We start from the raw sequence: 10,135 nt of genomic DNA, 5'->3' as shown, positions 1-10,135 counted from the left end.
ATCAATGAATATTGTAAATGCACAAACAGTAATTTCTCCACATTGCAAGGTGCAATTCTGAAATTTTTTGTTTTTTCCTGCTCCTCTTAGCATGATAAAGAAGATTCAAAGAGAGTGAGATGCCAGCTCTTTTCATTCAGTCAGTAGCTTCAAACATTTCTGGTATATGAATAACATGATGTTTTTCAATGGCAAAAATCAATGAATATTGTAAATGCACAAACAGTAATTTCTCCGCATTGCAAGGTGCAATTCTGAAATTTTTTGCTTTTTCCTGCTCCTCTTAGCATGATAAAGAAGATTCAAAGAGAGTGAGATGCCAGCTCCTTTCATTCAGTCAGTAGCTTCAAACATTTCTGGACGTTTTTCAATGGAAAAAATCAATGAATATTGTAAATGCACAAACAGTAATTTCTCCACATTGCAAGGTGCAATTCTGAAATTTTTTGGTTTTTCCTGCTCCTCTTAGCATGATAAAGAAGATTCAAAGAGAGTGAGATGCCAGCTCTTTTTATTCAGTCAGTAGCTTCAAACATTTCTGGTATATGAATAACATGATGTTTTTCAATGGCAAAAATCAATGAATATTGTAAATGCACAAACAGTAATTTCTCCGCATTGCAAGGTGCAATTCTGAAATTTTTTGTTTTTCCTGCTCCTCTTAGCATGATAAAGAAGATTCAAAGAGAGTGAGATGCCAGCTCCTTTCATTCAGTCAGTAGCTTCAAACATTTCTGGACGTTTTTCAATGGCAAAAATCAATGAATATTGTAAATGCACAAACAGTAATTTCTCCACATTGCAAGGTACAATTCTGAAATTTTTTGCTTTTTCCTGCTCCTCTTAGCATGATAAAAAAGATTCAAAGAGAGTGAGATGCCAGCTCTTTTCATTCAGTCAGTAGCTTCAAACATTTCTGGTATATGAATAACATGATGTTTTTCAATGGCAAAAATCAATGAATATTGTAAATGCACAAACAGTAATTTCTCCGCATTGCAAGGTGCAATTCTGAAATTGTTTGCTTTTTCCTGCTCCTCTTAGCATGATAAAGAAGATTCAAAGAGAGTGAGATGCCAGCTCTTTTCATTCAGTCAGTAGCTTCAAACATTTCTGGTATATGAATAACATGATGTTTTTCAATGGCAAAAATCAATGAATATTGTAAATGCACAAACAGTAATTTCTCCGCATTGCAAGGTGCAATTCTGAAATTTTTAGCTTTTTCCTGCTCCTCTTAGCATGATAAAGAAGATTCAAAGAGAGTGAGATGCCAGCTCATTTCATTCAGTCAGTAGCTTCAAACATTTCTGGACGTTTTTCAATGGCAAAAATCAATGAATATTGTAAATGCACAAACAGTAATTTCTCCACATTGCAAGGTGCAATTCTGAAATTTTTTGCTTTTTCCTGCTCCTCTTAGCATGATAAAGAAGATTCAAAGAGAGTGAGATGCCAGCTCTTTTCATTCAGTCAGCAGATTCAAACATTTCTGGTATATGAATAACATGATGTTTTTCAATGGCAAAAATCAATGAATATTGTAAATGCACAAACAGTAATTTCTCCGCATTGCAAGGTGCAATTCTGAAATTTTTTGCTTTTTCCTGCTCCTCTTAGCATGATAAAGAAGATTCAAAGAGAGTGAGATGCCAGCTCCTTTCATTCAGTCAGTAGCTTCAAACATTTCTGGATGTTTTTCAATGGCAAAAATCAATGAATATTGTAAATGCATAAACAGTAATTTCTCCACACTGCAAGGTGCAATTCTGAAATTTTTAGCTTTTTCCTGCTCCTCTTAGCATGATAAAGAAGATTCAAAGAGAGTGAGATGCCAGCTCTTTTCATTCAGTCAGTAGCTTCAAACATTTCTGGTATATGAAGAACATGATGTTTTTCAATGGCAAAAATCAATGAATATTGTAAATGCACAAACAGTAGTTTCTCCGCATTGCAAGGTGCAATTCTGAAATTTTTTGCTTTTTCCTGCTCCTCTTAGCATGATAAAGAAGATTCAAAGAGAGTGAGATGCCAGCTCCTTTCATTCAGTCAGTAGCTTCAAACATTTCTGGACGTTTTTCAATGGCAAAAATCAATGAATATTGTAAATGCACAAACAGTAATTTCTCCACATTGCAAGGTGCAATTCTGAAATTTTTTGCTTTTTCCTGCTCCTCTTAGCATGATAAAGAAGATTCAAAGAGAGTGAGATGCCAGCTCTTTTCATTCAGTCAGTAGCTTCAAACATTTCTGGTATATGAATAACATGATGTTTTTCAATGGCAAAAATCAATGAATATTGTAAATGCACAAACAGTAATTTCTCCGCATTGCAAGGTGCAATTCTGAAATTTTTTGCTTTTTCCTGCTCCTCTTAGCATGATAAAGAAGATTCAAAGAGAATGAGATGCCAGCTCCTTTCATTCAGTCAGTAGCTTCAAACATTTCTGGACGTTTTTCAATGGCAAAAATCAATGAATATTGTAAATGCACAAACAGTAATTTCTCCACATTGCAAGGTGCAATTCTGAAATTTTTTGCTTTTTCCTGCTACTCTTAGCATGATAAAGAAGATTCAAAGAGAGTGAGATGCCAGCTCCTTTCATTCAGTCAGTAGCTTCAAACATTTCTGGACGTTTTTCAATGGCAAAAATCAATGAATATTGTAAATGCACAAACAGTAATTTCTCCACATTGCAAGGTGCAATTCTGAAATTTTTTGCTTTTTCCTGCTCCTCTTAGCATGATAAAGAAGATTCAAAGAGAATGAGATGCCAGCTCTTTTCATTCAGTCAGTAGCTTCAAACATTTCTGGTATATGAATAATATGATGTTTTTCAATGGCAAAAATCAATGAATATTGTAAATGCACAAACAGTAATTTCTCCGCATTGCAAGGTGCAATTCTGAAATTTTTTGCTTTTTCCTGCTCCTCTTAGCATGATAAAGAAGATTCAAAGAGAGTGAGATGCCAGCTCCTTTCATTCAGTCAGTAGCTTCAAACATTTCTGGACGTTTTTCAATGGCAAAAATCAATGAATATTGTAAATGCACAAACAGTAATTTCTCCACATTGCAAGGTGCAATTCGGAAATTTTTTGCTTTTTCCTGCTCCTCTTAGCATGATAAAGAAGATTCAAGGAGAGTGAGATGCCAGCTCTTTTCATTCAGTCAGTAGCTTCAAACATTTCTGGTATATGAATAACATGATGTTTTTCAAAGGCAAAAATCAATGAATATTGTAAATGCACAAACAGTAATTTCTCCACATTGCAAGGTGCAATTCTGAATTTTTTTTGCTTTTTCCTGCTTCTCTTAGCATGATAAAGAAGATTCAAAGAGAGTGAGATGCCAGCTCCTTTCATTCAGTCAGTAGCTTCAAACATTTCTGGACGTTTTTCAATGGCAAAAATCAATGAATATTGTAAATGCACAAACAGTAATTTCTCCACATTGCAAGGTGCAATTCTGAAATTTTTTGCTTTTTCCTGCTCCTCTTAGCATGATAAAGAAGATTCAAAGAGAGTGAGATGCCAGCTCTTTTCATTCAGTCAGTAGCTTCAAACATTTCTGGTATATGAATAACATGATGTTTTTCAATGGCAAAAATCAATGAATATTGTAAATGCACAAACAGTAATTTCTCCGCATTGCAAGGTGCAATTCTGAAATTTTTTGCTTTTTCCTGCTCCTCTTAGCATGATAAAGAAGATTCAAAGAGAGTGAGAAGCCAGCTCCTTTCATTCAGTCAGTAGCTTCAAACATTTCTGGACGTTTTTCAATGGCAAAAATCAATGAATATTGTAAATGCACAAACAGTAATTTCTCCACATTGCAAGGTGCAATTCTGAAATTTTTTGCTTTTTCCTGCTCCTCTTAGCATGATAAAGAAGATTCAAAGACAATGAGATGCCAGATCTTTTCATTCAGTCAGTAGCTTCAAACATTTCTGGTATATGAATAACATGATGTTTTTCAATGGCAAAAATCAATGAATATTGTAAATGCACAAACAGTAATTTCTCCGCATTGCAAGGTGCAATTCTGAAATTGTTTGCTTTTTCCTGCTCCTCTTAGCATGATAAAGAAGATTCAAAGAGAGTGAGATGCCAGCTCCTTTCATTCAGTCAGTAGCTTCAAACATTTCTGGGCGTTTTTCAATGGCAAAAATCAATGAATATTGTAAATGCACAAACAGTAATTTCTCCACATTGCAAGGTGCAATTCTGAAATTTTTTGCTTTTTCTTGCTCCTCTTAGCATGATAAAGAAGATTCAAAGAGAGTGAGATGCCAGCTCTTTTCATTCAGTCAGTAGCTTCAAACATTTCTGGTATATGAATAACATGATGTTTTTCAATGGCAAAAATCAATGAATATTGTAAATGCACAAACAGTAATTTCTCCGCATTGCAAGGTGCAATTCTGAAATTTTTTGCTTTTTCCTGCTCCTCTTAGCATGATAAAGAAGATTCAAAGAGAGTGAGATGCCATCTCCTTTCATTCAGTCAGTAGCTTCAAACATTTCTGGACGTTTTTCAATGGCAAAAATCAATGAATATTGTAAATGCACAAACAGTAATTTCTCCACATTGCAAGGTGCAATTCTGAAATTTTTTGTTTTTTCCTGCTCCTCTTAGCATGATAAAGAAGATTCAAAGAGAGTGAGATGCCAGCTCTTTTCATTCAGTCAGTAGCTTCAAACATTTCTGGTATATGAATAACATGATGTTTTTCAATGGCAAAAATCAATGAATATTGTAAATGCACAAACAGTAATTTCTCCGCATTGCAAGGTGCAATTCTGAAATTTTTTGCTTTTTCCTGCTCCTCTTAGCATGATAAAGAAGATTCAAAGAGAGTGAGATGCCAGCTCCTTTCATTCAGTCAGTAGCTTCAAACATTTCTGGACGTTTTTCAATGGAAAAAATCAATGAATATTGTAAATGCACAAACAGTAATTTCTCCACATTGCAAGGTGCAATTCTGAAATTTTTTGGTTTTTCCTGCTCCTCTTAGCATGATAAAGAAGATTCAAAGAGAGTGAGATGCCAGCTCTTTTTATTCAGTCAGTAGCTTCAAACATTTCTGGTATATGAATAACATGATGTTTTTCAATGGCAAAAATCAATGAATATTGTAAATGCACAAACAGTAATTTCTCCGCATTGCAAGGTGCAATTCTGAAATTTTTTGTTTTTCCTGCTCCTCTTAGCATGATAAAGAAGATTCAAAGAGAGTGAGATGCCAGCTCCTTTCATTCAGTCAGTAGCTTCAAACATTTCTGGACGTTTTTCAATGGCAAAAATCAATGAATATTGTAAATGCACAAACAGTAATTTCTCCACATTGCAAGGTACAATTCTGAAATTTTTTGCTTTTTCCTGCTCCTCTTAGCATGATAAAAAAGATTCAAAGAGAGTGAGATGCCAGCTCTTTTCATTCAGTCAGTAGCTTCAAACATTTCTGGTATATGAATAACATGATGTTTTTCAATGGCAAAAATCAATGAATATTGTAAATGCACAAACAGTAATTTCTCCGCATTGCAAGGTGCAATTCTGAAATTGTTTGCTTTTTCCTGCTCCTCTTAGCATGATAAAGAAGATTCAAAGAGAGTGAGATGCCAGCTCCTTTCATTCAGTCAGTAGCTTCAAACATTTCTGGACGTTTTTCAATGGCAAAAATAAATGAATATTGTAAATGCACAAACAGTAATTTCTCCACATTGCAAGGTGCAATTCTGAAATTTTTTGCTTTTTCCTGCTCCTCTTAGCATGATAAAGAAGATTCAAAGAGAGTGAGATGCCAGCTCTTTTCATTCAGTCAGTAGCTTCAAACATTTCTGGTATATGAATAACATGATGTTTTTCAATGGCAAAAATCAATGAATATTGTAAATGCACAAACAGTAATTTCTCCGCATTGCAAGGTGCAATTCTGAAATTTTTTTCCTTTTTCCTGCTCCTCTTAGCATGATAAAGAAGATTCAAAGAGAGTGAGATGCCAGCTCCTTTCATTCAGTCAGTAGCTTCAAACATTTCTGGACGTTTTTCAATGGCAAAAATCAATGAATATTGTAAATGCACAAACAGTAATTTCTCCACATTGCAAGGTGCAATTCTGAAATTTTTTGCTTTTTCCTGCTCCTCTTAGCATGATAAAGAAGATTCAAAGAGAGTGAGATGCCAGCTCTTTTCATTCAGTCAGTAGCTTCAAACATTTCTGGTATATGAATAACATGATGTTTTCAATGGCAAAAATCAATGAATATTGTAAATGCACAAACAGTAATTTCTCCGCATTGCAAGGTGCAATTCTGAAATTTTTTGTTTTTCCTGCTCCTCTTAGCATGATAAAGAAGATTCAAAGAGAGTGAGATGCCAGCTCCTTTCATTCAGTCAGTAGCTTCAAACATTTCTGGACGTTTTTCAATGGCAAAAATCAATGAATATTGTAAATGCACAAACAGTAATTTCTCCACATTGCAAGGTGCAATTCTGAAATTTTTTGCTTTTTCCTGCTCCTCTTAGCATGATAAAGAAGATTCAAAGAGAGTGAGATGCCAGCTCTTTTCATTCAGTCAGTAGCTTCAAACATTTCTGGTATATGAATAACATGATGTTTTTCAATGGCAAAAATCAATGAATATTGTAAATGCACAAACAGTAATTTCTCCACATTGCAAGGTGCAATTCTGAAATTTTTTGCTTTTTCCTGCTCCTCTTAGCATGATAAAGAAGATTCAAAGAGAGTGAGATGCCAGCTCCTTTCATTCAGTCAGTAGCTTCAAACATTTCTGGACGTTTTTCAATGGCAAAAATCAATGAATATTGTAAATGCACAAACAGTAATTTCTCCACATTGCAAGGTGCAATTCTGAAATTTTTTGCTTTTTCCTGCCCCTCTTAACATGATAAAGAAGATTCAAAGAGAGTGAGATGCCAGCTCTTTTCATTCAGTCAGTAGCTTCAAACATTTCTGGTATATGAATAACATGATGTTTTTTAATGGCAAAAATCAATGAATATTGTAAATGCACAAACAATAATTTCTCCGCATTGCAAGGTGCAATTCTGAAATTTTTTGTTTTTCCTGCTCCTCTTAGCATGATAAAGAAGATTCAAAGAGAGTGAGATGCCAGCTCCTTTCATTCAGTCAGTAGCTTCAAACATTTCTGGACGTTTTTCAAAGGCAAAAATCAATGAATATTGTAAATGCACAAACAGTAATTTCTCCACATTGCAAGGTACAATTCTGAAATTTTTTGCTTTTTCCTGCTCCTCTTAGCATGATAAAAAAGATTCAAAGAGAGTGAGATGCCAGCTCTTTTCATTCAGTCAGTAGCTACAAACATTTCTGGTATATGAATAACATGATGTTTTTCAATGGCAAAAATCAATGAATATTGTAAATGCACAAACAGTAATTTCTCCGCATTGCAAGGTGCAATTCTGAAATTGTTTGCTTTTTCCTGCTCCTCTTAGCATGATAAAGAAGATTCAAAGAGAGTGAGATGCCAGCTCCTTTCATTCAGTCAGTAGCTTCAAACATTTCTGGACGTTTTTCAATGGCAAAAATCAATGAATATTGTAAATGCACAAACAGTAATTTCTCCACATTGCAAGGTGCAATTCTGAAATTTTTTGCTTTTTCCTGCTCCTCTTAGCATGATAAAGAAGATTCAAAGAGAGTGAGATGCCAGCTCTTTTCATTCAGTCAGTAGCTTCAAACATTTCTGGTATATGAATAACATGATGTTTTTCAATGGCAAAAATCAATGAATATTGTAAATGCACAAACAGTAATTTCTCCGCATTGCAAGGTGCAATTCTGAAATTTTTTGCTTTTTCCTGCTCCTCTTAGCATGATAAAGAAGATTCAAAGAGAGTGAGATGCCATCTCCTTTCATTCAGTCAGTAGCTTCAAACATTTCTGGACGTTTTTCAATGGCAAAAATCAATGAATATTGTAAATGCACAAACAGTAATTTCTCCACATTGCAAGGTGCAATTCTGAAATTTTTTGCTTTTTCCTGCTCCTCTTAGCATGATAAAGAAGATTCAAAGAGAGTGAGATGCCAGCTCTTTTCATTCAGTCAGTAGCTTCAAACATTTCTGGTATATGAATAACATGATGTTTTTCAATGGCAAAAATCAATGAATATTGTAAATGCACAAACAGTAATTTCTCCGCATTGCAAGGTGCAATTCTGAAATTTTTTGCTTTTTCCTGCTCCTCTTAGCATGATAAAGAAGATTCAAAGAGAGTGAGATGCCAGCTCCTTTCATTCAGTCAGTAGCTTCAAACATTTCTGGACGTTTTTCAATGGCAAAAATCAATGAATATTGTAAATGCACAAACAGTAATTTCTCCACATTGCAAGGTGCAATTCTGAAATTTTTTGCTTTTTCCTGCTCCTCTTAGCATGATAAAGAAGATTCAAAGACAATGAGATGCCAGATCTTTTCATTCAGTCAGTAGCTTCAAACATTTCTGGTATATGAATAACATGATGTTTTTCAATGGCAAAAATCAATGAATATTGTAAATGCACAAACAGTAATTTCTCCGCATTGCAAGGTGCAATTCTGAAATTGTTTGCTTTTTCCTGCTCCTCTTAGCATGATAAAGAAGATTCAAAGAGAGTGAGATGCCAGCTCCTTTCATTCAGTCAGTAGCTTCAAACATTTCTGGGCGTTTTTCAATGGCAAAAATCAATGAATATTGTAAATGCACAAACAGTAATTTCTCCACATTGCAAGGTGCAATTCTGAAATTTTTTGCTTTTTCTTGCTCCTCTTAGCATGATAAAGAAGATTCAAAGAGAGTGAGATGCCAGCTCTTTTCATTCAGTCAGTAGCTTCAAACATTTCTGGTATATGAATAACATGATGTTTTTCAATGGCAAAAATCAATGAATATTGTAAATGCACAAACAGTAATTTCTCCGCATTGCAAGGTGCAATTCTGAAATTTTTTGCTTTTTCCTGCTCCTCTTAGCATGATAAAGAAGATTCAAAGAGAGTGAGATGCCATCTCCTTTCATTCAGTCAGTAGCTTCAAACATTTCTGGACGTTTTTCAATGGCAAAAATCAATGAATATTGTAAATGCACAAACAGTAATTTCTCCACATTGCAAGGTGCAATTCTGAAATTTTTTGTTTTTTCCTGCTCCTCTTAGCATGATAAAGAAGATTCAAAGAGAGTGAGATGCCAGCTCTTTTCATTCAGTCAGTAGCTTCAAACATTTCTGGTATATGAATAACATGATGTTTTTCAATGGCAAAAATCAATGAATATTGTAAATGCACAAACAGTAATTTCTCCGCATTGCAAGGTGCAATTCTGAAATTTTTTGCTTTTTCCTGCTCCTCTTAGCATGATAAAGAAGATTCAAAGAGAGTGAGATGCCAGCTCCTTTCATTCAGTCAGTAGCTTCAAACATTTCTGGACGTTTTTCAATGGAAAAAATCAATGAATATTGTAAATGCACAAACAGTAATTTCTCCACATTGCAAGGTGCAATTCTGAAATTTTTTGGTTTTTCCTGCTCCTCTTAGCATGATAAAGAAGATTCAAAGAGAGTGAGATGCCAGCTCTTTTTATTCAGTCAGTAGCTTCAAACATTTCTGGTATATGAATAACATGATGTTTTTCAATGGCAAAAATCAATGAATATTGTAAATGCACAAACAGTAATTTCTCCGCATTGCAAGGTGCAATTCTGAAATTTTTTGTTTTTCCTGCTCCTCTTAGCATGATAAAGAAGATTCAAAGAGAGTGAGATGCCAGCTCCTTTCATTCAGTCAGTAGCTTCAAACATTTCTGGACGTTTTTCAATGGCAAAAATCAATGAATATTGTAAATGCACAAACAGTAATTTCTCCACATTGCAAGGTACAATTCTGAAATTTTTTGCTTTTTCCTGCTCCTCTTAGCATGATAAAAAAGATTCAAAGAGAGTGAGATGCCAGCTCTTTTCATTCAGTCAGTAGCTTCAAACATTTCTGGTATATGAATAACATGATGTTTTTCAATGGCAAAAATCAATGAATATTGTAAATGCACAAACAGTAATTTCTCCGCATTGCAAGGTGCAATTCTGAAATTGTTTGCTTTTTCCTGCTCCTCTT

The sequence above is a fragment of the Phyllobates terribilis genome, unplaced genomic scaffold (assembly GCF_046119375.1).
Source record: "Phyllobates terribilis strain yellow unplaced genomic scaffold, ASM4611937v1 Scaffold_5__5_contigs__length_657084704, whole genome shotgun sequence".
Lineage (NCBI taxonomy): Eukaryota > Metazoa > Chordata > Amphibia > Anura > Dendrobatidae > Phyllobates > Phyllobates terribilis.
The sequence above is the reverse complement of the archived record's forward strand: the minus strand, read 5'-3'. Positions refer to the sequence as shown.